The 27,451-nt window shown below is 43.6% G+C and overlaps 1 protein-coding gene across 6 annotated transcripts in view; it reads left to right on the forward strand.

The window, feature by feature from the left end:
• TMEM117 (transmembrane protein 117) overlaps positions 1-27,451 on the forward strand; it is a 649,075-nt gene that overhangs the window by 394,159 nt on the left and 227,465 nt on the right. The window lies entirely within an intron of this gene.

Genomic DNA, 27,451 nt, shown 5'->3' on the forward strand with positions numbered 1-27,451 from the left:
ACTGGTTTGTGCTAAAAAACCTCTATTGCAACTTGTTAAAAGGGGTCCGAAGTTAGGTGCCTAACATTATGCGCCAACTTATAGAATTTTCCTCTCAGTGCTTTTAAATAGCGTATAATGATGTAAACTGAGCAATATTCCTAGATCGTTCAATAACTGAACCACTCAATTTTGTTAAGTCCATAGGTTGTCACTTTTTCATTTAAACTGCAGAAGTTTAAGTTTTGAACTACACATTTCTTTGTAGTATAATGCCTTTTCATATTTCTGTATTTTTTTTATTGCATGTGCTACCTATCTTTGGCCTTCTTTTTATCAAGCCACATTAGGATTTTTTTTTTATCACCAGCAACTGCGGTAAAACCTCTGATGTTCATAGGAATTCTGTGAACGTTGGAGCTTTTACCGCAGCAGTTTCTGATCAAAATCCCTTACACAGCTTGATTAAAGGGGGCCCTTATGCATACAATATTTTGAATGATAGTTTATTATAATTTATCATAATTTTTATGATTTTAATTTCATGTATTTATATTTTTACTTTTGCCCCTTATATAGCAGTCCAGGCAAAACGTGGCCACGTTGGTTGTATGTTATAATAAACCACATTTTTCTTCATTTTGATCTTCTTAGTGTATTTCATTTTATGCAGGGATCTTCCCCAATAAAGATACATTATCAATATACAGTATTGGGCTCATTTTCAAAACACTTAGACACTCAAGGGCAAATTCTATAAGAAGCACCCAAAAGTTAGGCACCTATATAGGCACCGTTCAGCGCGATTCAAGTAAAATTGGGTGCTGTTTAATGAATTGTGCTGAGCGGCACCTATTTGGGCACCTATTTTAGAGGCACCCAATAAATATGCCAGCTCTAGGAACAGCTAAAAGTTAGGTGCCCATGCGAGCGCTTAAGCACGCTTAAGAGCAGCGATTCTGTAACAAGAACATAAGAAGTTGCCTCCGCTGAGGCAGACCAGAGGTCCATCTCGCCCAGCGGTCCGCTCCCGCGGCCGCTCATCAGGCCCACTGCCTGAACAGTGGTCTCTGACTAATTTTATAAATTACCTCTAATCCTATCCTTATAACCTTACCTCTACTCTTATCTGTACCCCTCTATCCCTTTGTCCTCCAGGCACCTGTCCAGACCTTCTTTGAAGCCCTGTAGCGTGCTTCTGCTTATCACATTCTCCGGTAGCGCGTTCCATGTATCCACCACCCTCTGGGTGAAAAAGACTTTCCTGACGTTTGTTCTAAACCTCTCCCCTTTCAATTTCTCTGAGTGTCCCCTTGTACTTGTGGTTCCCCATAGTTTGAAAAATCTGTCCCTGTCCACTTTTTCTATGCCCTTCATGATCTTGAAGGTTTCTATCAAGGCGCCTAACACGAAGACACGCCCATGCCTAACATGCATAGCGCCTATTTTTTTTGAAGGCCGCCTAAATTTTTAGAGGTCTCTTGTTACAGAATCACTCTTTCTTGATAGGCGCCTAAGTTTCAATTATTGTTGATTAAAAAGCTTAATTGAGCTTGTTCAATTTATTTAGGCGCCTGTCTAGATGGGCGCCTCCATAATAGGTGCCTAACATTAGGCGCTGGTTACAGAATTTGGGCCTCAAAGTACTATAGTAACCTATAGAACTTTGTGTGTCTAAGTTCTTTGAAAATGTGCCTCTAAATTTCTGTATTAACCATCTTCAGAACATGTCCTCAATGTAATATTCTGTAAATCTTACTGCTCTGTGAACCTTAGCGACCTGATAATGTATAATGAAGGGACTATTTTTTCTAAATACTCTGGCATGGTAACAGGGATTCTCAATAATCTTTTATAGTTTTGTTGCAATACAGGTGTCATGTCCTTCTTAGTGTAAGCGTATGAATGCTGATTATTCAACTAGATCTCACCACAGCATTTGACCTGGTAGATCACGACATCCTGCTACAAATACTAGATACAATAGGAATCACAGGCAAAGTATACACATGGTTTCAAGGATTCCTACAATCCAGGACCTACAGAGTAAAGACAAACAAAGAAAAATCAGAACCATGGTCCAACCCCTGTGGCGTACCCCAAGGATCGCCATTATTCCCAACACTCTTCAATCTCTACATTGCATCCCTCGGCACCTGTCTAGACAAAATAGGCTTAACCTCCTATAGCTATGCAGACAACATCACCATTCTCCTTCCTTGTGATCAGCCAATGCCCACCATGACAGACACACTACACAGAACTCTAGAAACAGTGGCAACATGGATGAAAGACCGCAAACTAAAACTGAACCCAGACAAAACAAAATTCATACTTCTCGAAAAAAAATAAAACTCCAACCATAACAAACCTAGTAATAAACTCAATCACATACCCCATTCAACCCACTTTAAAACTTCTGGGAATGACGATAGACAGATGCTGCACCATGCAACCACAAATCAACAAAACAATACAGAAATCATTAGTGGTCATGAGAAACCTAAGGCAAGTTTGAAAACAATTCCACAGAAAACAATTCCAGCTCATGGTCCAGTCCCTAGTCCTAGGTCTCTTTGACTACTGAAACATCCTATATCTCCCCTGTCCCATAACAAAGATAAAACAACTACAAACAGTGCAAAACACAGCCCTGAGACTAATCTATTCACTAATAAAACAAGACCACATCACCGAGGCATACCTCGACTCACACTGGCTCCCAATTCAAGCAAGAATACTATTTAAATTCTACTGTCTATTATTTAAATCCATAAATGGTGAGAGCCTAGCCTACTTGAACAACCGCTTAATCCAAAATACCACAACCAGACACAGAAGAACCCAGACACCATTCGCATACGCTCCAATCAGAGACATCAAACGGAAAAAAAAAACTGTACGATGGCGTATTAGCCACACAGGCAGCAAAACTAGACCACCAACTCTCCAATCTACTAATCGCAACCCCAGACTACAAAACTTTCAGAAAAGAAATAAAAACCCTGCTATTCAAAAAATCCATGAAGACTAACACCATACGAAACATTTCAATCCTCTAAAGCAATCCACTCTACTCTGTAACACCTCTGGACATGTCCAGAAATCTTCTTCTGTAATTCTGAAATCCTCTTCTGTAATACACCTTGAACCTCAAGGTAATGGCGGAATAAAAATCACTAATGTAATGTAATATTGTTTAATTGAAATGTTTTACATCTGGGTACTGCTGATTTCAAAACTGCAGATGACAGGACAAAATGCCAGTAGTTGCTGTATTTTAAATTTAATTATCTGTTTTGAGATTTTTTAAGCTACATTGTTGAAAGCAGCAATGCTACTAAGTCAAAAACTGAATCGCGGCAGCTGTTTTCAAGCAACTCCTATTGGCTGTGATAACTCACAGATTGCATGAATGAACCATATGCTAATGTGTAATTTAATTTTTTCTTCATTAACTTAGGGCCCCTATTATTAAGCTGTGCTAGAGGTTTTTAGTGTGAAACAGTGCGGTAAATGCATTGACACTCATAGAATTCCAAGAGCTTTGGATCACTTACCTCGCCAGCCTGCGCTGAAACCTCTAGCGCACCTTGATAAAAGGCGGGTAGCTGCTTTCAGGAGTCAGAAGGGAACTCTGCAGGGAAGTCATCTAAAATAATCTTTAAAATTATGAATTAACATTATTAATTCATAACTCTGAACTTTGAAAATATTGCTGAATAAACAGATCTAGTGTGCCTCCTGAGATTTCAGGTGTGCTGCGAGATGCTGGGGAGGAGGAGAGGCATCGGCGCTGGCTGACTGCCTATAGCAGGGGTAGGGAACTCCGGTCCTCGAGAGCCGTATTCCAGTCAGATTTTCTGGATTTCCCCAATGAATATGCATTGAAAGCAGTGCATGCAAATAGATCTCATGCATATTCATTGGGGAAATCCTGAAAACCCGACTGGAATACGGCTCTCGAGGACCGGAGTTCACTACCCCTGGCCTACAGGATGTGCCTCTAGCGGCGAGAGGCACATTCTGTAGGCAATCAGCCGGCACCAACGCCTTTCCTCTCCACGTGTCTTCCTTTCCAGTACCCCCCACTGGCAGCTCAGGACCCGTCTGGAGGGCCTTCGCGCATGCGCAGACATCAACATCCGTGTACTTCTGGATTCCTTCAGCCGCGGCCACTACGTTTAGTGTGCCACAGCTCAACAAAGTTTGTGAGACACTGAAATAGACGATCAACAAGTCTGTACTAAGCCTGCTGCTGAAAATGAAGCCTTATGAAATTTTTGACATTGATATTTTCCCTTGTACTTCTTATTTAAAAAGTCCAATGCAAGTCACGTAAAGATGTATCTGTAGACCTTTGATGAGTTGAGAATCCAAGGTCCATGACTAAGAAAAGAAGTCATTTCTTTATGTTGGAAAAGCTGTCATTTTCCTTCCCTTGTATCCTGCTGAGTAATTTTTCTTTAATAAGTTAACATGGCCTCCTGTTAAGATATGTTATTAACCCTCAACCCCAGTTATTAGTAACTGGGACTCTACATAACATGAGACCTGTTCTTAAATAGCACAAATTAATGACAAAATAGCATGTCTTAATGGTAGCCCATGTTCTTAACTACACTCCTAAGTAGTTTGCATATTGTTGCTAAGCAACAAATGTTGCATTATTTGCCCACTTCATAAATATTGACCATTTTCTTCTTTTTCTGCTGTCTTGGTTCATTCTCCTGTTCACATTTTCATCATTCAGATACAGTTAGAGCAGCTAAATATCCTAGACATCATATCCAACAACTTGCATGTAAGAAAAATGGCATTTCCTTTTTGGTATTTCTGATATGGCTGACTACGAGTAGCGGCAGATGGTTTAGAGCTGTAGCTCATGAAAATAAAACCTAACAAGCTGCTGGAAAGAATATTAAAATATCACATATAAAAAGCCCAGTCAGGACTATTAAAATAATCCATGATATCCAAAGACAAGCCCTATGCAGTATTATCAAATGGTTCCGAGCAATCAATATGCTAGATAATAAACAGCTCCAAATAGGTGCATGATATTAGAAAATTATACGGTGAGGGTTTTCATAACAATCTCTATTTCATTTCACAACTGTAGTAATAGCAGTAATTTATACTGATACATTATCAACCAAACAAGGCCTTAATATAGGATACAATTTTATCTTTTAGAGGTAAATTCTACAGACAGTTCTAAGGCAAAAAGCAGGTTACAAAGTTTAACAGCTGATTTGCATAACTTAGAAAAATCATCAGTGGAAAGTTATTTGCCACCTGTGGTGAAGTAGAATAATATTGTCCTTTGTTTTTAAAAGAGAGCTTTGCATATATGAATACATCAAATAAGTTCCATTTATACAAAAACATTGAATGAGATGTGGGACATTTTAGGTGATCCTTGCACTGAATTGCTAAATACATTATTACCGTAACTTTATTACAAAATGTATAAGCCACATCCTTGTAAGCAGGTTTTAAAAAAAAAAACAACTCGCCCAGGGTTGATGGGTTGATTCCTGGATTCTGAGTGAATTAGGAGGACAGCAGCCCTTGGAGCCCTGCCTACTTTATTTTGCAGGGCTCTGGCAGTGGCTAGAGTCAGTAAAACTGCTGCTGCAGGGGTGAGAGCAGGCACATGTGGCTGCAGGGGGCAGATCCACGAATTCTGCCATGAAACTGGAAGTGCTTGCGGCTGGGGGCACTTTGAGAACAGCAGGGACCCAGTCTGCTATAGGTGAGGCAGTACTGAAATCTGCCAGTGGGATTCATCTATGCTCTGCACTGGGAGAGAAGCTTTTAAACTAGGAAGGAGGGGAAAGCCGACAGTCGACCGAGAGAGAGAGTCGATGATTCGTGAACCGGTATACCCGGAGGATACCGTGCAGGAAGATGGAGGGGAAGACTCAATTTGGATGTATGGCACTACACATCCAAAGTCGACAGTAAGAAAATGCTTATTTTCAAAAGTTAAACCACTTTACATTTAGAAATAATTTTGTATTGAAAATCCTCTGTCTGGACATCCAGGCCTTTGGGATGCTCAGACAGCCAGGATGTCTATCTTTATAACACATTTTCAACAAAAATTTCACCCAAGTCCCAAATGTCCAGAGCAAGACCATTTGGACATGGAAGGGGCCAGTCCTTTAATGGACTGGCCACCCACACATGGCAACAGAGCATTGGGACACCTTAGAGGGCACTGCTGTGAACTTCACATAAAAGGTGCCAGATAAACACCAGAACCCCTATATAGGTTATGGTGAGCCCCCCCAAAACCCACTAAACCCACTTGTCTACAACCTGAATAGCCCTTATGGCTACAGGAGGCACCTATATAGCAGTAGAGTAGGGTTTGGGGGAGCTCACATTTTACACCATAAATGTAGTGGTTAGAATGGCTTATGGGACTTGCTACTCCTCTCTATGGTTCATTAGCCCACCCACCAGGCTACTTAAGCCACCTGTGTGCAGCTGTACTAGGCTTTCCTATATCAGGTGCTGATGTTCTGGAGACTGGTATGTACATTTGTATTCTGATCTTTGTGGGTGTAAGGGGGGTTCCATGAGCACTGGGAGAGTGTAGGGGTGTTTTACTTTGATTCATGCAGTCAATGATATAGCAAGGGTGAAAGGCATCCGGGGGGGGGGGTGTGCTGCTCCCCTGCCCTCATCTCCACCTTCCCACTCCTTCCCCGTTCCCGCCTGCCACACACGTCCCCTCCCCTCCTTCCCCGTACCTCTAGTTGAAGTTGTTGCTCGCGGCAGTCAATGACGTGCTTTTGCAACCCTGTCAGCTTTTCTTCTGAAGGCACCAAGAAGTAATGTCAGTGGGAGAGCCAATGGGGTGGCGAAGAGCACGTTATTGACTGCTGCAAACAACTTCCAATAGAGGTATGGGGGGAAGTGAATGGGGCGTGTACTTGGAGGGGAGGAATGGGAAGAGGTGGGGGGCAGAGAGGATGAAGGGTGTCATTGCCCCCACCAACATGGTACCCGGGATGGACCGCCCCCTTGCCCCCCTCCATTTATTACATGCAGTGGTCATCTGGTCAGTTTGGGTACCTTTGTGGCACTTAGACCCTTCTAAAACAGATCTAGTTACAAATGTATAAGTTCTGTCCAGGATGTCTTGCAAAATGTCCATGTCTAACCCGCCCTGGAGACTGCACAAAGCCCTCCCATAAAATGCCTCCTCCATCCCATCTCGTGCTCTGAATGTACAGAGGCTGGAACATCTTGCTAGACGTACACAAAGATTGTTTTGATTAATGGCATTTGAATTTTATGTGGTGAATTGTAAGTGGAAATATCCTAGCAACATAGTTAAGGGAATGTTAGGAATTTCTATGAAAAATTCTACATGCTTCTCTCCTCTCCACTCCTTCCTGCCCTCCATAGTCGTTCCTACCCTGTTCTAACCCCTTCCTCTGTAATGTTGCCTAGAGCTTGTATAGGTATGTGTGACGCACAAATGGAAGAAATAAAATAAAAATAAAAAATAAATGTGGAGTATGTGTAAACTGGAGGTACATATTTTATATTGAAATTCTCTCTAATCCTGTATAGAATTCAGACTTTGCTCTCACTTATAATGGTATTTTTAATGGATGGTGATGCTAGCTTGGCTTTTCTTTATACACAGGTTTTGGGACTTTAATGGCATTATCTTTTGTATCTAACTTAAAAGCAAGGGGAAGAGTTGTAATGGTAGGCTTGTGGGGTAGAAATGTCATTTTGGCTTGGCCTTTACTTCCACCTCAGATTCTCCTGTCCAGAGATACTGATGGACCTCTGGCCTCTTCATCCACACCTTTGCTGACAGAACTTCTGGTCCCAGCAATTCTGATGAGAAACCCCTGCCCTTAAACCCATCCCTGCTCTCAAAAACAATGCAAGCTCAAATTTTTTTTTTAAAGTTAGATTGGGGTTGGGGTTGACATGTATAACTGAGCCTAATGCAGAAAAAGCCAGTCCCAGTTCTGGTGCAACATTAAAAGAAAAAAAGAATGGGATGTTAGGAATTATTTAGAAAAGAATGAAGAATAAAACAGAATATTATGTCTTCATTTAGATCCATGGTATGACAGCTTTTTTAAATATTGTATTCAGTTCTGGTCACCCCATCTCAAAAAAGACATAATGAAATTGGAAAAAGGACAAAGAAGAGTTACAAAAATGATAAAGCTTTATCCTTTATTAAGCAAGGCTGCAGACTAGATCTCTTCAACTTGATAATGACCGGAAAGATTATGATAGAGGTTCACAGAATCATGAGCAGGATGGAACAGGTAAATAGAAAATAGTTGTTTATGCTTTCAAGCTATAGTAGGAATAGGGGCACTCTGTGAAAGGGAATGGGATTTGATATACTGCCTCTCTGTGGTTACAATCAAAGCAATTTACATATTATATAATAACATAAGATTTGCCGCTTTTGGGTCAGACCAGTGGTCCATCGTGCCCAGCAGTCCGCTCACGCGGCAGCCCTTAGGTCAAAGACCAGTGCCCTATCTGAGTCTAGCCTTACCTGCTTATGTTCTGGTCCAGCAGGAACTTATCTAACCTTTTCTTGAATCCCTGAAGGGTGCTTTCCCCTATAACAGCCTCTGGAAGAGTGTTCCAGATTTCTACCACTCTCTAGGTGAAGAAGAAGTTCCTTACGTTTGTACAGAATCTATATCCCCTTTTAACTTTAGTGAGTGCCCTCTCGTTCTCTCCACCTTGGAGAGGGTGAACAATCTCTCTCTCTCTCTCTCTACTAAGTCAATTCCCTTCAATATCTTGAATGTTTCGATCATGTCTCCTCTCAGTCTCCTCTTTTCAAGGGAGAAGAGGCCCAGTTTCTCTAGCCTCTCATTGTACGGCAACTCCTCCAGTCCCTTAACCACTTTTGTTGCTCATCTCTGGACCCTTTCAAGTAGTTATTTTGTACCTGGGGCAATGGAGGGTTCAGTGACTTACTCAGAGTCACATGGAGCTGCAATGGGAATTGGACTCTCTTCTTCTGGCTTTCAGGCCACTGCACTAACCATTAGGCTAAACGAACAGGTATCAGATCTAAAACCAATTGGATAAAGTATTTTTTTCACTCAGAGCAATCAAACTGTGGAATTTTTTTGACAGAGGATATGGTAAAGGCATCTAACATGAGCCTGGGATAGGCACGTGGGATCTCCCACAGAGAGAAAGAGATAATGGTTACTGTGGATGGGCAGACTAGATGGGCCATTTGGCCTTTATCTGCCGTCATGTTTCTATGACTTGGAGTATTGTGTTCAATTTTGGAGACCGTATCTGGCAAAGGACATAAGAAGACTTGAAGCAGTCCAGAGAAAGGTGAAAATGGTAGGAGGTTTGTACCAAAAGACGTATGAGGAGATACTGGAAGCCCTGAATGTGTATACCCTAGAGGAAAGGAAGGACAAGGGAGATATGATTCAGACGTTCAAATACTTGAAAGGTACTAACATAGAATAAAGGAAAGGAAACAGAGAAAGGAAAATGGTAAAACCAGAGGGCATAATTTGAGGTTGAGGGGCGGTAGACTCAAGAGTAATGTTAGGAAATTCTTCTTTATGGAGAGGGTGGTTGATGCCTAGAATGTGACCCCGAGGACCCCGGGACCCCGAGGGAGAGACGCCGCACTACACCAAGGACACGGACCTGAGACAGAGGAGGTTGCTGAGGAAAGGGAAGTCTGCTATTGTGGTGGGAGACTCGATCTTGAGAGAGGTAGATAGTCACGTAGCTGGAGGAAGGGAGGACCGGCTAGTGACTTGTCTCCCAGGGGCCAAGACACGAGACATCACTGATAGGATCGAGCGGATCCTGGACGGAGCAGAGACAGAGGAGACTGCGGTGATAATCCACGTCGGAACGAACGATGTGAGCCGGAGGAACTTCAGCATGGCCATACTGACTGACCAGTTCAGGGTCCTGGGACGAAAGCTGAAGCAGAGTACCCAGAGGATTGCATTCTCAGAGATCCTGCCTGTACCGAGAGCAGATGCAAAGAGACAAGCAGACCTCCAGGCTGTGAATGCATGGTTGAGGAGATGGTGCCAGGAGGAGGGCTTCCACTTTGTGAGGAACTGGACGTCCTTCTGGGGAAAGAGTAAACTCTACCGGCGGGACGGCCTGCACCTGAGCACAGCGGGAACTAGACTACTGGCAGCCAATGTGAGAAAGGAGATCGAGAGGGCTTTAAACTGAGGAGAGGGGGAAAGCCGACAGCTGATCTGATGTTGACGCTTCGGACAACGGTATCCAGAACAGATGCTGAACGGGATGACTGCAAGAAGGAAGTAGAGAGACCGGTGGATCCTATGATCAGACAGCGAGGGAAACATCAGGTAAAGGGAGCTTGCTGGGAGGAGACTAAGGGGCAAGGAGACACAAGGGGACTGGGTGGCACGAGAGCGAAAGCTGAGGGCAATATAGGGGTGCCACAAGGCGAAGGGGATCAAACTGAGGCTCAAGGGATGATAGCCCAAGAGGGGGCAGGTAGGGCTAGAAAACCCAGAGGAAAAGCGGGGAAGTGGGGTGGCGGGAAAGTGGGGAAGCCGAAAGCTACGAGGGTAAAGGCTGATGGCAAAGCAGAAGCACAGGAAACAGGAGAACTGCCCATAATTCAAGGGGAGGCGGCCCAGGTAAATGCGGAGATGGAGGAAATACGACGGGACCTGCGGTGCTTATACGCAAATGCAAGAAGCCTCATGGCCAAGATGGGTGAACTAGAGGTCATGGCCATGGGGGAGGACCTGGATATAATTGGAATTACAGAAACATGGTGGACAGAGGAGAATCAATGGGATGTGGCGCTGCCGGGGTACAAGCTCTACAGGAGGGACAGGACCCACAAAAAGGGGGGAGGCATAGCAATATATGTAAAGGACTCTATCTACTCGGTCGGGATGGATATGGCAACGAAGGCAGAGGGGCTGGAATCACTATGGATCAAATTGCCAGGAAACAAGGGTGCAGGCATAAAACTGGGGCTGTACTATCGCCCACCTGGTACGCCAGAAGGAGTCGAACACGACTTGGAAATTGAGCTGAGACAGGAATGCGGGACTGGAAGTGTAACAGTGATGGGGGACTTCAACTACCCGGGGATAGACTGGAGTACGGGTCACTCCAACTGCACTAGGGAAACAAGATTTGTAGAAGCTGTGAGGGACTGCTTCATGGAGCAACTAGTCAGGGAACCGACACGAGGGGGTGCTACTCTTGACCTCATCCTAAATGGATTAGGGGGGCCTGCAAGAGAGGTAGAAGTGGGAGGACCACTAGGCAACAGTGAACACAACACGATCAGATTCACATTAGAAAGGGGGACACCCATAGTAAGAAGGACCGCAACAACTGCGCTCAACTTCAGTAAAGGGAACTATGTTGCTATGAGGAAAATGGTGGGGAGGAAGCTCAGAAACATCTTTAGGATGGAGACTGTAGGAAGCGCCTGGACCCTATTCAGGGACACCCTGCAGGAAGCACAAAGAATGTACGTCCCCAGTTTCAGGAAAGGCTGCAAGAACAAGCGGTCAAAGTACCCGGTTTGGATGTCAACAGAAGTAAAGAGGGCAATAAATGACAAAAAAGTATCCTTCCGGAGATGGAAAAAGGACCCAACGGAGGAAAATCACCAGACGCACAGGAAATGCCAAAAGGAATGCCACCGAGAGGTTAGAAAAGCAAAAGGGAAATACGAAGAGGGGCTGGCCAGGGAGGCGAAAAACTTAAAGGCATTCTTCAGTTACGTTAGGGGAAGCGACCAGCGAGAGAGGAGGTGGGGCCGTTGGACGATGGGGATAGGATGGGAGCGATTAAGGAGGATAAAGAGGTAGCTGAGAGGTTGAACACGTTCTTCTCGTCGGTTTTCACGAGAGAAGACACATCTAATATACCGGACTTGGAGGAGCTCATGAGTGGGGAACAGGCTGAAAAATTGGAGCACATAGAGGTAAGTAAGGAGGATGTCCTCAAACAGATAGACAGGTTAAAATGCGGCAAATCACCAGGCCCAGACGGGATCCACCCAAGGGTTCTGAAGGAACTAAGACAAGAAATAACGGGCACAATCCAACATGTTTGCAACCTATCCTTGAAAACTGGAGAGGTACCAGAGGACTGGAAATTGGCAAATGTCACACCCATCTTCAAAAAGGGATCGAGAGGTGACCCCGGGAACTACAGGCCGGTGAGCCTGACTTCAATAATAGGGAAAATGGTGGAAGCTATGATCAAGCACGGCATTTGCGAGCACATCGAGAGAAATGGCCTACTGAGAACAAGCCAGCACGGATTCTGTAAGGGAAGGTCATGCCTAACAAACCTTCTGTACTTCTTTAAGGGAATAAGCAGTCGGGTGGACAATGGGGAACCCATAGACATCATTTACCTCGATTTTCAAAAGGCTTTCGACAAGGTGCCACATGAAAGGCTGCTTAGGAAGCTGTGGAACCACGGGGTGGGAGGGGATGTGCACAGATGGATCAAGCACTGGTTGTCGGGTAGACTGCAGAGGGTCGGAGTAAAGGGCCAATATTCTGACTGGCGGGGAGTCACGAGCGGTGTGCCACAGGGATCGGTGCTGGGGCCGTTACTCTTCAACATATTCATCAATGACCTAGAAAAGGAGGCAAAGTGCGAGGTTATAAAATTTGCAGACGATACCAAACTGTGCGGCAGAGTTAGGTCCAGGGAGGAGTGTGAGGACCTGCAAAGGGACCTGGACAAGCTGGAAGACTGGGCAAACAAATGGCAAATGCGCTTTAACGTGGAAAAATGTAAGGTCATGCATATAGGGAAAAAGAATCCGTTGTTCAACTACAAATTGGGGGGGGGCATTGTTGGGAGACAGCGGTCTTGAGAGGGACTTGGGTGTGCTGGTGGATGCATCACTGAAGCCATCTGCACAGTGCGCAGCAGCCTCAAAAAAAGCCAACAGGATGCTGGGCATCATAAAGAGGGGCATAACAACCAGGACGCGGGAAGTCATCATGCCATTGTATCGAGCGATGGTACATCCACATCTGGAATACTGCGTTCAATATTGGTCGCCGTACCTCAAGAAGGACATGGCGGTACTTGAGAGAGTCCAAAGGAGAGCAACCAAACTGGTAAGAGGGCTGGAACACTGCCCATACGCCGAGAGGTTGGATAGGCTGGGGCTCTTCTCTCTGGAAAAAAGGAGGCTCAGGGGAGATATGATAGAGACCTTCAAGATCATGAGGGGCATGGAGAGGGTAGATAGGGACAGATTCTTCAGACTGAAGAGGACAACAGGTACGAGGGGGCATTCGGAGAAACTGAAGGGAGATAGGTTCAAAACAAATGCAAGGAAGTTTTTTTTCACCCAAAGGGTCGTGGACACTTGGAATGCGCTACCGGAGGAAGTGATCAGGCAGAGTACGGTACAGGGATTCAAACAGAGATTGGACAGATTCCTGAGGGATAAAGGGATCGTGGAATACTGAGAGAGGTGCTGGGATGTATCACAGGTATAGAAAGCTAACCAGGTAATAAGTATAGAAACCCAACCAGGTCGTGCATGTGCAAGACTGGAGGGTTAGGACTTCGATGGGAAGCTATGACTTAAATGGGAAACCAGGGTGGCAAGGGGACCCCCTCTGGGGATTCAGACAGGTCTTGACCTGTTTGGGCCGCCGCGGGAGCGGACTGCTGGGCGGGATGGACCTGTGGTCTGACCCGGCGGAGGCACTGCTTATGTTCTTATGTTCTTATGTGCTCCCGAGGGAGGTGGTGGAGAGGAAAATGGTGACAGAATTCAAAATGCATGGAATGAACACAGAGGATCTCTAATCAGAAAACAATAGGCATATATTGAAGAACTAAGGCCAATACTGGGCAAACTTGCACGGCCTGTGTCCCATATATGGCCATTCAGTTGAGGATGGGCTGAGGGGGCTTCGATGGCTAGGATGGTTTAGACGGGCTGGAGTGAGCTTTGACAGAGATGGAATCTAAGCACAGTATTGGGTAGAGTTCTGGGTTTCTGGCCCAGAAATATCTAAGAAAAGGGACAATTTAAATTTGATCATTAATTCATAGAAAGTGTACAGTTGGGCAGACTGGATAGACCATTCAGGTCGTTATCTACCATCATTTACTATGTTGCTCAAAAACTTGAACAAATTTGTAGAGAAGTCCATATATAATTCTTAACCAAGTTGATCTCAGAATACTATTGCTCATCCCTAGAAGGGAGCTGCAAGAAATATGCCTATTCTTTGGGATCAGTAAGGAACTTCCTAGTAACCCATCTGAGAAAGGATGCTGAGTTTGATAGTCCTTTGGTTTTAAGCATTGCTATTGACTGAACTTATGACTTCTTAGGTTCCCTAATAGCCTTCCAGACAGGCTGGACTTATCAGAATACCTGTTTCCCCACAAAATTTATACTTATTATTGTACTTAAAGCCTATTAGAGAGACCCAGTTGTTAATTTTGTCATTGCTAGGGTTACCATATTCGTTAAATATAAAAGAGGACTCATGTCCTGTGAATTCTGATTTTGCATTTTAGATTTTTCTGGACTACATATCCTGTCTTTAATTTGCACTGAGAGTTTGCCAGGATCAGGAAAACTACCTGCATAATTTTTACACTTGCTTCAAGTTTCTAGTGGAGGTCTTTTTTTAAATTTATTTAACAACCCCCACCACTTATGTTGTATACTTTTTCTGCTGGACTGGCACTTGTGCTGACAAATATAGAAGTCTAGGGCCTCAAAAAACTTTATTTCCTCATTCTTGAAGAACCCTGGGGATCAGAGAGAACAAGTGTGCCCCACTTGTTCTAAATATACGCCTCTGTTCCGATCTCCAGGAGAAAAGAGACTACAAACATTAAGACAAAGCATCAGGAAAATGAAAACCAAAATAAAACACAACGGAGGAAGCAAAAGAGGTAATACTGCTGTTATTTTGAAACAATCTGAATTATCACTTTTATTTTACCAATAAAGCCATGTAAATATATGCTAATATCAAGCTATGAAGTTAAAGAGAGTGCAGCACAGATGTTTGTAAAATTTTGTATTTGGCATGGGAGAACTGTTATAAAATGCAAGTTTTTCTGTATTTGTCCCTGCCAAAAGAATTTTTTTTTCAAGCGAAGCAGTTTTCTGCACTAAAATACCCTAAATTTCTCCCACCTGTTACCAAAATGATCCTAATACCAGTTTTAAGGCTGATTTCTTTGCTAAGTATACTTTTATCATTATTAGTGTCTTGAGCCTTTTGCTGGGGCCTGATTGACAGGATGTGTTGTCCACTGAGCAGAGAAGGACTGATTGGGTAGCAGAGGAGAAGAACAAGGCATGAGCCAACACAACGTTCATATATCTTCTGCTGGCCTGGATCAGTAGTTTTGAAAGATGTATGCAGTAGTGGAATTTGTTAGGTGGTATGAAGAGAATCTGCAGAATGTAAAGAGGGATGGTGAACCAACTGACAACTTTAGGGGTTGTCAGGAAGGTTGGGGGATGAGAGAAGGAAGATGTACAGCTAAGGAAGGTTTGAAAGAGGGGTCAGGAGGAACTGGATTTGCGACAAAGAGAATCAGACAAGAGAAGCGAGAGGGCCTTGCCTGGTTACATGTGTGTGAGAAAGTTAATGAGGGTATACTGTATGTGTGAAAGGACTACAAGGAAAATGCCTTTGGAAATTCTGTGTACTCCATTTCCAGTCTTGTTCTGTTAATTTGCCTTTGTCCTGTTAAATCCCCTGTGAATGGTTTTGAGCACATTTAAATAAGCCTTGGGATTTATTGAAGTGTGATCAATCAATTTTGACTTTTTGCTCTGAGTCTGATGTAATATGATGGACATGCTTGGTGTACTTTCAACTCACAACTTCAGATTTTAGAGATTATCGAAAGAGTGATTTCACTAATCCAAATAGTAATGCAGATTGAGTACTGCAGTGAAGATAACTTTATTTCATGAATCTTAACAGAGGTTGCTCTAAAAAACTGAATGAAGTTTAATCATTTTCCAGAGATTTGTAAGTTCTGAGTCACGTTTTTGTTATCATAAGCAGGGCAGGATTAATTCTTCGAGGGCCCCTAGGCACACAAGTACACTGGGCCTCCCCTGTGCCTGTCCCGCCCCCATTTATCTGTTTTCTTATTTTACCTCTTTATTTCCACTTATATTTATTTTTTTTAATTCAAAACCAAGATTAGCATACCAGTGCACAGTTTTTCAACTCCCAAACATCTCTGAACAAATCACCCTTCCTTCCCTTCCCACCTACTTACCCAGGACTTCAACTCTGAACCCTTTCCATGCATATATAAAAGTGTTGAAATATATTGTAAAGCAGTAATACTATCCAAAATATAAATCTATATTAATAACCAAATTTACAACGCCTAACTGCCTCACTCTATATCAACCAACTGTAACCCATATGTATGTATAAACAACCAAATCTGTAACTCCTCTAGTATGTTCCACTCCATGTATGTTAACTTGCAACAAAACAACAAGGCAAGCAGTCCACCAAAGAATCCAACATGAAACAAAAGAACATTGGCTAAATTTATATTTAGAATAGTCTACATAGATGTTTTTTAGTCTTCACTGCATCTATGATTTGCATATATAAATCATTTGTTTTGTAAAATCTCCTTGTATTTTATTTAATCACTTGTTATATGTTAAACTTCAATTAAAAAAACATTTTTTAAATTTAAAAAACCCTGAATATTCAATTCTGATTTTTTGGACATTTTTCTCTGCAGAAATAATCCAAGTGCCAGTAATCAAAACCAAACTTAGACATTTTGCAGGTCATTCATTCACTCTCCAAAATGGCCAACTCAGAAAGGGGTATGTTAGAAGCGTGTTTTGAGTGGGATATGGGTAGGCTGTGGGCTGGGTTAGACTTGGACGTTTTGTGGCAATAATCAAACCTTATGCAGGACATCCTAGATGGAACTTAGACATTCCGAACTGGACCTGTTTTAGAAGCATGTAATTGCCAAAAAAGGTACCCAAACTGACTAGATGGCCACTGGAGAGATTTAGTAATGACCCCCACTACATTCCCCCAGCGGTCACACACACCCTTCCACCCCACAAAACTCTGAATGAAAAAGTACATACCTATCTCTAGAACACCACCACCAGATATAGAAAAGCCTACTAGAATAACATTCAGGTGTCTTAAGTAGCCTATTGAGTGGGCTAGTGAGCCATAGAGAGGAGGAGCCAGGCCCATAAGGCACTATAACTACTACATTTATGGTGGAAAGTATGAGGCCACAGAAACATCCAAGTTGAAAACATCCAAACAGACACCATTTAGATGTGAGAGGGAAAGCATTGTAATGGATTAGCCACATAGACATCCCAATAGAGTATTGGGGCACCTTAGAGAGCACTGCTGTGAACATCAAATAAATGGTACCAGATATACATCTTATCATAACCTCCTTATAATTTATGGTGATCCCGCCAAACCTCCCCCAAAACCTACTGTATCTACCTATCACCCCAATAGCCCTTTTGGCCGCAGGTGGCACTTACGTATATGACAGTATAGTTAGATTTTGGTGAGTTTTGGTAGACTCACACTTTCCAGCATAAATATAGTGGTTAGAGTTCTTATGAATGTCTTAAGGGCCTGACTCTTCCTTTATATGGCCCATTAACTTATCCACTAGGCTACTTAAGACACCTTTGTCTTAAGTAGCCTAGTGGATGCTCTACTAACCTTTCCTATTCCAGATTTTGCTATTCTACATGGCTAATAGATTTTATTTAGCATCGTACAAATATAGTAGAACAGTGTTCTTCAACCGCTGGTCCACAGACTAGTGCCGGTCTGCAGAAAATTCCTGCCGGTCCGCACAGGGACGGTGACATCGCGGTTAAATTTCCTGCCGGGTGTATAGCAGTGGGCGCCCCCAACTGCGGTGGTGTTGGCAGGGCCAGATTAAAGGGCAAAAAGAAAGACAGACGCCGCAGGACTTTTCCTCTTGCCTGCATCGCTAAAGGCTCTGCTGATCTTGATCCCTCCCCCCCCCCCTCTGAAGTGACTTCCTGTTTTTGAGGGGCAGGATTGAGACTAGCAGAGCTTATAGCGAATAGCAATGCAGACAAGAGGAAAGGTCCCGTGGCTTCTGTCTTCGTTATTGCAGTCTGATTTAGTGGGACCACAATTGAAGGTAGTGTAGATTTTGTCTATGTTTTTGCTGCCCAGTTTAGCAGGACCAGGGTCAAAGGCAGGGCTGGTAGCAATCGAGTGCTGGAAGAGTGGATCGGGGCCAGCAGCCAAGGGAGGGAATAAGAGATGCTGGATTATGAGGAGATGCTGGACACAGGATGGATGCAGTAAGAAGAAAAAGGAGGTTCTGGATATTGAAGTAATAGGTAAAAGACAGGAAGGGACAGAAGTGGCAGAAGAAGACTTTGGAAAGAAAATTAAGAAAAGACAGAAGAAAGCAGAAATTGGGGTAAACATGAACAAAATGGGCAGACAATAAAGGTAGAAAAAATAATTTTATTTCTATTTTGTCATTAGAATATATTAGATGGGGATAGGAAGGGAGTGATTAAGGAGGATAAAGAGGTAGCTGAGAGGTTGAACACGTTCTTCTCGTCGGTTTTCACGAACGAAGACACATCTAATATACCGGACTCAGAGGAGCTCATGAGTGGGGAACAGGCCGAAAAATTGGAGCACATAGAGGTAAGTAAGGAGGATGTCCTCAAACAGATAGACAGGTTAAAATGCGGTAAATCACCGGGCCCGGACGGGATCCACCCAAGGGTTCTGAAGGAACTAAGACAAGAAATAGCGGGCACAATCCAGCATGTTTGCAACCTATCCTTGAAAACTGGTGAGATACCAGAGGACTGGAAATTGGCGAATGTCACACTATCTTCAAGAAGGGATCGAGGGGTGACCCCGGGAACTACAGGCTGGTGAGCCTGACTTCAATTATAGGGAAGATGGTGGAAGCTATGATCAAGGACGGCATTTGCGAGCACATCGAGAGGAATGGCCTACTGAGAACAAGCCATCATGGATTCTGTAAGGGAAGGTCGTGCCTAACGAACCTTCTGTACTTCTTTGAGGGAATAAGCAGTCGGGTGGACAATGGGGAACCCATAGACATCATTTACCTCGATTTTCAAAAGGCTTTCGACAAGGTGCCACATGAAAGGCTGCTTAGGAAGCTGTGGAACCACGGGGTGGGAGGGGATGTGCACAGATGGTTGTCGAGTAGACTGCAGAGGGTCGGAGTGAAGGGCCAATATTCTGACTGGCGGGGAGTCACAAGCGGTGTGCCACAGGGATCGGTGCTGGGGCCGTTACTCTTCAACATATTTATCAATGACCTGGAAAAGGAGGCAAAGTGCGAGGTTATAAAATTTGCAGACGATACCAAACTGTGCGGCAGAGTTAGGTCCAGGGAGGAGTGTGAGGACCTGCAAAGGGACCTGGACAAGCTGGAAGACTGGGCAAACAAATGGCAAATGCGCTTTAACGTGGAAAAATGCAAGGTCATGCATATAGGGAAAAATAACCCGTTGTTCAACTACAAATTGGGGGGGGGCATTGTTGGGAGACAGCAGACTTGAGAGAGACTTGGGTGTGCTGGTGGGTGCATCACTGAAGCCATCTGCACAATGCGCAGCAGCCTCGAAAAAAGCCAACAGGATGCTGGGCATCATAAAGAGGGGCATAACAACCAGGACGCGGGAAGTCATCATGCCATTGTATCGAGCGATGGTGCATCCACATCTGGAATACTGCGTTCAGTATTGGTCGCCGCACCTCAAGAAGGACATGGCGGTACTTGAGAGAGTCCAAAGGAGAGCAACAAAACTGGTAAAAGGGCTGGAACACTGCCCATACGCCGAGAGATTGGATAGGCTGGGGCTCTTCTCTCTGGAAAAAAGGAGGCTCAGGGGAGATATGATAGAGACCTTCAAGATCATGAGGGGCATAGAGAGGGTGGATAGGGACAGATTCTTCAGACTGAAGGGGACAACAAGTACGAGGGGGCATTCGGAGAAACTGAAGGGAGATAGGTTCAAAACAAATGCAAGGAAGTTTTTTTTCACCCAAAGGGTCGTGGACACTTGGAATGCGCTACCGGAGGAAGTGATCAGGCAGAGTACGGTACAGGGATTCAAACAGGGATTGGACGGATTCCTGAGGGATAAAGGGATCGTGGGATAATGAGGGAGGAGCTGGGTTGTAACACAAGTATAGAAAGCTAACCAGGTAATAAGTATAGAAACCCAACCAGGTCGTGCATGTGCAAGACCGGAGGGTTAGGACTTCGATGGGAAGATGGGACTTCAATGAGAAACCAAGGTGGCAAGGGAGCCCCTTCTGGTGATTCAGACAGGTCGCGGGAGCGGACTGCCGGGCAGGATGGACCTATGGTCTGACCCGGCGGAGGCACTGATTATGTTCTTATGTTAGATTTGAACTATATATCCTGCTAGAGACATAACGGGACTGCAAAGTCCAGGCAGTGCTTCTTTAGCTTCAAGATGGCATAGGATTCTCTCTGACCAGGGGGCACTCCCCTAACACTATTTCTGTCATGTGTGACTGCAGTATTCTGTTAGCATGATATTTCTGTGGAGCATTCTGTAATAATTTGGCTTGTTCAGTTTTCTTGATATTAGAGGGGATATATGTAAAGGGGAGGAGAGACAGGGGTTTTGTTGGTCCTTGCTCTGTATATTTGTATTTATAAAATGACAATCGTACAGAATATTGTTTCTTTTTATACTTTAAAATCATAACTGAGGTTTGTGCGGATGGGATCAGATGGTTTGGGGGGACCGAGCTCACGGAGACAGGGCGGAAATGTTTTTGTTTTTTTTCATTTCAGTCTTAGTAATTTCCCGGTCCACAAAATAATTATTTTATTTCCACCGATCCATAGGTGTAAAAAGGTTGAAGAACACTGTAGTAGAAGATCTCATGCCCTGTTTACTTTTCCACCAGTACAAGGCTGTAAAAGTAGCATTCCAAGTGGCTTCCCACGATAGAGAATTTCAATCACTATTGCTTGGAGCTTGTTCTTATAAACATTTCAGAACTCAATTGAAAACTTATCTTTTTTCAAAATACTTGGTCAAATAATTTTCCTGTAATCATTAAATTGTCTATTGTTTATAATCTTTTGTAAACCACGTAGAACGTATGGTTACACGCTTAAGAAGTATGATGTTATGTTATGTACTGTTTTAATCAGATTTTTTTGGGGGGTGAGTCCACCAAAACCCACCAAAATCTTACTATAGTGCTGACATTCGTATATAATTCACTATTTGTTAGGATTTAGCACACACATTTTTCACTCAGCAGCTCAAGGTGGGTTCCATTCAGATACACTAGATATTTCCCTGCCCCTGAAATCCACACAATCTAAGTTTGTACCTGAGTGGTGGAGGGTGACAAATAGTAGCAGTGGGCTTTGAACTAGGCTTTCCTGGTTGTCAGTCTCATGCTTTAACTAATAGTCTCCTCCTCTGTTCTTCTAGTCATTTTCCAAGCTTTTTTGTCTACTTAAAAATGGATGCAGGACATATTTCTGATCCATATGTTCTTTACACTCTCCTACTCACTATCACTTTAATTTTGCAGTGAGTAGGAACTTTATAAGAATGATATTATATGGTAGCATTGGTATATATTGGGAGTTGCAAACTCCAGCCTTTCGGGCTGCAAACTTGTCAGGTTTTCAGGATATCCATAATGAATATACAGTAGATGAGATAGATCTGCATGCCCACTGACTTCACTGTATTTAAATTTCTCTCTTGGATATTCATTAAGGATTTCCTGAAAACCTGACTGGTTTGCAGTCTTTGAAGACTACAGTTTGAAATCCTTGGGAGAGGGCAATTATATAACTTGGAGCCATAAGTTATGTGCCTAGATGTGACTCATTGAGTGCTAATTCTATAATGACATCTGGGCACCCAGATTCTATTATAGAATACTAGCATAAGTTGGCATTTAGGTGTGGCCTCTTTGATTTGTATGCCAACCCTGTAGTGGTGTATACAGGTTGGCATTTAAAGCACTTCAGAATAACCCTTTTAGGTTCAATGAGATGTAATCAGGGGTGTCAGGTTACCTTTCAATTCTGGTATCAGTATTAACAGTCTCTCCCTCTCTGGACTATCCTAAAAGTAGGGCTGGACAATTAACATGTTAATAATGCAATTACTATGTTAATTGTTTAACAATGTTAAAAAATTTAACGGTATTAACGCAGTCAGACCTACCTTCCTTCACAGTTGCAGTATTCTTCATCTGACTGATATCATTTCCGGTGCAGAAGATGACGTTGGAGGAACTTTGGCTTATAGCTGCCTCTCTGCTGTTGTCACTGCTGCCCCATTGTCCACCACTTGCCTGCACTTGCAACCGCCACTGATCACCAACACTGCAGTTTACTATATCCTCCCGCCCTCCCCTTCCATCCTTTTGTAGCCTAGAAACTGGCTGCCCAGCCACACAGCTCCGGCTGCCAGGTTTGCCCTATGACAAGTGGCTGGTCCATTCTCTGGACATTCCTTTTGGGGGCAGCTTTCACTTTTCCAGTTGGCAATTCCTTTTTGGTTTTGCCCTGTCACGCTCTTCACAAGAAATGAGAGGTCTCATCCATGAGACAAATGGGGTCTGGGCAGATATTCCATCTACTTTGTGGTACCCAAGAAAGGGGGTATCTTCCACTCAGTACTGGATCTCAAAGGAGTCAATAGATTTATGATGGTGCACAGGTTCCAGATTGTGCTTCATGATTGCAGCAGTGCAGCTGGGAGATTTCTTAACAACACTTGATCTGAAGGAGGTTTACCTGCACATTTGTGCTTTGTGGTACTGAGCCAGAACTACCAGTTTTGGACTATGCCCTTTGGGCTGTCCATGGCCGCCAGCACTTTCTCCAAAGTGATGGTGGTAGCAGCCTGCCTTCGGAAGGAAGAGATCAGAGTTCATCTGTATCTGGATGACTGGGTGATCATGGCTTCCTCGGAACTGTAGATTCGCAAGGCCAGATCCAAAATCATCGAAGTCCTGCAATGGGTAATCAATATGACCAAGAGCCTTCTCACCCACACCCACACCCTGGAGTATCTGGAGGTGTGCTTCAATACACAGTGGGGGAAGTTTTTTTCTACCCGAGACTTGATAATTCAAGCTTCAAACTCTGCCTGTGCTTTACTGCGAGACCCCATCCCCAGGGCATAGGACTATGCTTAGTTCTTAGAATCTGTGGCAGCATCACTGGAGGTGGTGAGATGGTGCCTTGGGCCAAAGTGCATATGAGAATTCTTCAGTGGTCAGTGCTGGCACGTTGGTCTCCTGTATCTTAGGATCACACCCTTTGTTTGCCTTGGACAACAGCAGTCAGAACCAGCATGCACAGGTGGCTTCGGTCCAGCAATCTGGAGAGGGGGATACTTCTACGACCTATGTCAGGGTACAGCATCCCTTCGAAGCATGGTGCACACAGTGTGACATTTTCCAGATGTCATCTTCCTTGTCCCAGATTCTGATCTTCCTGCAGGAAGGGTGTGCGAAGGGTTAGCCCAGGGCTCCCTCAAGGTGCAGTTAGCAGCCTTACCATGTTTTCATGGCTGTCTCCAGGGCTTTTGATTGGTGGCTCACCTGAACATTTTACGTTTTCTGAAAGGAGTGGGCCATCTCCAGCCTCCATAATGAGCTCCTTGCCCAGAATGGAGCCTCAGTCTAATCCTCTGATAACTGCAGAAGGCCCTGTTTGAGATTTGTGCACATCAGTTATAGCATACTGCTTAATGCCCAGCCTAGTCATATGTAAGTGTACATGAACATGCATAAGTGCTAGTATTCTAGAATTTTATGGCACTTACGTCTAGGTACTAAAGTTCTCCAGAGACAAGCAGGGTATAATGAAGGCACACTTGCTACTGAAGACTGAGCCTGCGAGCTGGTGCCTTCCCCTAGAGTCAGTAGAAAAAATTTTTTTTTCTACTGAGCATGAGCGAACTACCTTGTCTCTGGGACTCCGCCTACTAACTGTCAGTTTTTTCTTTGACCGTCAGTTGTGCAGGTTGTACTTTTCCCTCGCCTCTTCAGTAACCTCCCCCCCCCAAAAAAAAACAACCTCAATAGAATTATAATACTACCTTCACAAAACACTATTGTTTGGATCATAGTTCAGTATAAGATACCTAGTTTGGACAATCTGTTCACAGAAATTTATTTGCATTATAACCTCTTTTCCTCCACCCATCTCATTTTGCAGCTAGGGACTCACCAGGAAGTGTGCCTCCATTACCCCTGCTTGTCTCCAGAGAAAGCAAAGTTGCTTACCTGTAACAGGTGTTTTCCATAGACGGCAGGGGAATGCAGCCACGCTTAGCCAGCCCCTCTTACCAAGTAGTTCCTAGGCTAGGGATATAACTGACAGTTAGTAGGCGGAGTCCCAGAGGTAAGATAGTCTGCTCATGCTCAGTAGAATAAAGAAAAATTCTTCTGACTAGGGGAGGGCACCGGCACACAGGCTCAGTCAGAGGACTTCACCAGCAAGTGTGACTGCATTCCCCTGCTGTCTACGGAGAACACATGTTACAGGTAAGCAACTTTACTTTATAGAATGAGGGGGTAGGTAAACTAATACAGTACACTAGTGATTTGCACTTATAGAAATACCGTAGTTTTGCAGGACTGTCTTTTGTGAACCCACGGTGCTTTGCTTGTATCAGTCATGCATGTATTAGTGCATTTTTTGGCTCAGCTTAGTACTTACATGGTTACGAATGCCCACCTTCATTTCTTCATGTATATCAACTTCATGCGGCTATGAACTTGCACTAACTCTTGATGGATTAGCTATGTGAGAATGATGATACAATCAAAACCGTAGAAGGTTTCTTTTTGTTTTACTGTGTTTTATGTGCCTTGCTTTGTTTGTTGTGATTTGTTTTGTGTATTATTTTATGGTTTAAATATTGCATACTGTTCAGGATGAATCTTACAAAGCTGGGGAAGAAGTCTATAATACACAGTGTCACCTAATGGATTGATAAACAGTTCACTTTCAAAACTGCAATATGATTTTGATTAATACATACTGGCATTTTATTCAAGTCTGATTTAATTTCTAGCATGAAACACTGAGATTTCACCATAAATCCAGCTGTCTGATTGTTTTTCTTTCCAGTTTTGTTCAGATTAATTAAAATTAATCTTACATACGTTGTTTATCTAAAAAAGCTTGAGAATGTGGCACAGTGGTTAAAGTTAAAACTACAGTCTCAGTACCCTTAAGGTTGTGGGTTCAAACCCATGTTGCTCTTTAATAATAACTTTATTCTTCTATTCCGCCATAATCGTGTGACTTCTAGGTGGTTCACATTGAAGAGAGCTGGACAATCAGCGAGTTACAATATGCAGATAGTCAGTGAATTACAGTATGCAGAATCTTAAAATGCAGCAAATTACAATATACAGTTTATTAAGAATTTCAGACTTATACGCAGGAGTGGACATATTAAAAATAATAGAATTGGATTTAGTGTATATTTTATAGTGTAGATTTATGGCCCTGGGCAAGTCATTTAATTCCCCCATTGCCCCAGGTACATTAGATAGATTGTGAACCCGCTGGGACAGACTGGGAAAAATGCTTGAGTACCTGAATAAATTCATGTAAACTGTTCTGAGCTCCCCTGAGAGAATGGCATAGAAAATTGAATAAATAAATAAACTAGGATGTAATAATACAAGTGGAGGGTAAAAAGTTACCTAGGTTGGGAGGTCAAGCAGACACTTACTTGTTAGATATATAGAGCTTATATTTCTTTACAACAAAACTTAAGAAGTTGCGTAGATTAATACCAGCTCCAGAGCTGAGGTAAATGTTCAAGTATAAAAACCACACATATTAGAAAGAACATTTGAGTACCATGCCTATTGTGCACACAAAGACGCCTACACCTGGGTTATGTACTATTCATGCTTTCTTGTGTTTTATTTACTAATTTTACATTATGCAGTCAGTATTCAGCCAGTGGTAATCAAAATGTCGACTGTTGCCAACTAGCCTTGGATATTCAATGCTGGATGATGTCTAGTCACCGGTATTGAATATTCGACTCACTGGCCATGTGGCAGCCACCGAAACCTATGCATGTCCCAACAAGTATTCAGTCAGGACCCATATAATTTACTCCTGCTTGAATATTGACCTGTGTGTTGTTGGGTTATAATGACAGTTAACTAAATAAGTAAATTTAAGCATGGTAAACATTCTTGGGTGTACTTTCTACTGCAAATGCAAGCAGTGTCTCACTTCCGTCCCACCACACAATTGTTTCCCATGTATTCACCTTTATAGGACCCCCCAGGGACCCCTGAAGAAGACTTTTTGTCGAAACGCGGACCGGGTTGGGTCCTGTATCCCTAGCAGACTAGGTCCTTTAAAGTTTTTATGTGGATGATTTATTTTTATGTGGATGAAATTATTTTATATGGATGATTTCAGTGTATCTTTGGAACTTTGACCCTTTCAAATAAAGTCCATTTAGGAACATCGTCACTCCACAGAGTTTTTTTTTTTTGGTTTTCTTTGGATTTTCTTCTTTGTGGATCTTTTGGGGTCAATTCCTTTTGTTTTGTACTTTATAAGCAGCATTTTACATGCAAATTCTGGTATAAAGACTTGATCAAGGTTTGGGATTTCTTATCTTTAATTACTTTTTAAAATATTTCTATCATTGTTCTTTTATATTGAAAGTGCAAAGTATGTCATGTAGGTAGAAGAATGTAAAAAAAATGTACCAGGCGGTGAAGACTTTACAAGGCACTGAAAACACAGCAATGGGGGTTTCAATAAAGAATACTAAAATGTCACAGATGGCACCATAAGGCTAAATAGTGAGATTTAGGGAACCAAATACAGTGGTACCTCGGTTTACGAGTGCACCGGTTTGCGAGTGTTTTTCAAGAAGAGCAAAACATTTGCAAAATCGGTGCCTCCGAAACCGAGCATGGCTCAATTTATGAGCGCCCCCCGCAATCCGGCACTCTTCCCCCGTGATCTGGCACCCCCCCCCCCGACACGATCCGGCACCCCTCCACCACGATCCGGCACCCCCCTACACGATTGGGCACCCCACCGCCACGATCCGGCACCCCCCTGTTGCTTCTTACCCTCATCTGGGCACCCCGAAGATCGGCCTCCTCGTCTGCTGGGCCTTGAGCATCTGCGCATGCTCAAGGCCTGTGAGTTCACGTTCAGAACGTGAACTCACAGGGGAGTGCCCAATCGTGTCAGGGGGATGCCGGATCGTGGCGGGGGGGGTGCCCGATCGTGGCGGGGAGGGTGCCGGATCTTGGCGGGGGGATGCCCAATCGCATCGGGGGGGTGCTGGATCGTGGGGGGGGGG

This window comes from Geotrypetes seraphini, chromosome 9 (assembly GCF_902459505.1).
Source record: "Geotrypetes seraphini chromosome 9, aGeoSer1.1, whole genome shotgun sequence".
Classification (NCBI taxonomy): domain Eukaryota; kingdom Metazoa; phylum Chordata; class Amphibia; order Gymnophiona; family Dermophiidae; genus Geotrypetes; species Geotrypetes seraphini.